The sequence below is a fragment of the Leucoraja erinacea genome, chromosome 1 (genome assembly GCF_028641065.1).
Source record: "Leucoraja erinacea ecotype New England chromosome 1, Leri_hhj_1, whole genome shotgun sequence".
Taxonomy (NCBI): domain Eukaryota; kingdom Metazoa; phylum Chordata; class Chondrichthyes; order Rajiformes; family Rajidae; genus Leucoraja; species Leucoraja erinaceus.
The window spans coordinates 2,868,805-2,870,688 of record NC_073377.1 but is presented as its reverse complement, the minus strand read 5'-3'; positions in this window follow the sequence as shown (position 1 = coordinate 2,870,688).

Here is a 1,884-nt window from a genome sequence, read left to right as displayed (position 1 = left end):
TCAAGTAACCCTTACCTTCCCTCTCACTCCCCATCCCTCCCCCTTCCCAGTTCTCCGACCAGTATCCAACTACATTCTATATCGGTTTGCTTTGTTGTTACCTTCTCCCAGCTAACAATCATCTATTCTATATTCTCCTTGATCTCCATTCCCTTTGTCCTGCTTTCACACCTTACACTTCCTTATCTATGTATCTCTCTCTCTCTCCCCTGACATCAGGCTGAAGAAGGGTCTCGACCTGAGATGCTGCCTGTCCCGCTGAGTTACTCCAGCATTTCATGTCTGCCTTCTGTGTAAACCAGCAATCGCAGTTCTTTCCTAAACTGAAATCAATCTGCTTTACAAATACTCAACGATGCTGCCTGACTCGCCGGGTTACTCCGACACTTTGTAGTACACTGCAGGGCCAGGAAGCGAGCGGGCAAGATCATCTCTGACTCCTCTCACCCTGGCCACAAACTCTTTGAAGAGCTTCCCTCTGGAAGGTGACTCTGGACTGTCAAAGCTGCCACAGCCAGACATAAAAACAGTTTTTTTCCACGAGTAGTAGCTCTACTCAATAATCAGAAATCTGTAGCCTCCATTTGCTCTGGTATTTTATTTCATTCACATGTTTAAACTGTAATGTTTTATTATTAATGTTTTAATGTTTTATGTGTCATTCTTAATTGTTACTGTATGTCGTGTTGTTACTTGTGAACGGAGCACCAAGGCAAATTTCTTGTATGTGAACCTACTCGGCCAATAGACTTATTCATTCAATCATTCAATCATTCAATCATTCAATCATTCATTCATTCATTCATCATTCATTCATTCATGCATTCATGCATTCATTCATTCATCCATTCATTGATTCATTCATAATTGGATGCACTTATTAACCAAGTCTAATTCCTCTGTGTGGGGCTTGCGTATTATTCCTGTGTCCGTGTGGATTTCCGGTTTTCTCCAACATCCTAAAAACATATGGGTTTGTAGGTTAATTAGCCTGTGTAAATTGTCCCTAGTAGGAATAACCAAATTCCACACACTTCAAGATCTTCTTGAGAAGGTAGTGATCAGTTGCCCTCTTGCAGCCCTGTGGTATGAATATTTTAGATTAGTTTAGTTTAGTTTAGAGATACAGCGTGGAAACACGCCCTTCAGCCCACCGTGTCTGCACCGACCAACGATCCCCGCACACTAACACTATCCTACCACTAGGGACAATTTACACATACACCAAGCCAATTAACCTGAAAACTGTATGTCTTTAGAGTGTGGGAGCAAACTGAAGATCTCGGAGAAAACCCACGTGGGCACGGGGAGAACTTACAAAATCCGTACAGACAGCGCCCGTTGTCGGGATCGAACCCGGGTCTCCGGTACTGTAAGCGCTGTAAGGCAGCAACTCTACCACTGCACCACCGTGCCATATCACGAGATTATTTCTCTAACTTCAAGTAACCGCTGCATTCCCTCTCTCCCCAACCCTCCCACACCCAAGTTGCACCAGTTTCTCGTTTTCACCCAACAAACAGCTAACAATGGCTTGTTTCCTGGATCATACTCTCCTACTTACCGTTACATACCGTTATCATCTTGCATATCTTTCATTCATTGTTCTTTATCTCTCTACATCGTCTATATCTCACACTTCCCTTTACCCTTACACAGTCTGAAGAAGGGTCTCGACCCGAATGGTCACCCATTCCTTCTCTCCAGAGATGCTGCCTGTCCCGCTCAGATATTCCAGTTTTTTGTCTCTATCTATAGTCAACCATGTTGTCGATAGTCAAGCCTTTAACCTGGGATGGATACTAATTGCCTCGTTTAAAGGGATTTTAACGACAGCTTGGTAGCTTTCATGGTTGCTCATAAAATTGACACACCAAGGCATAT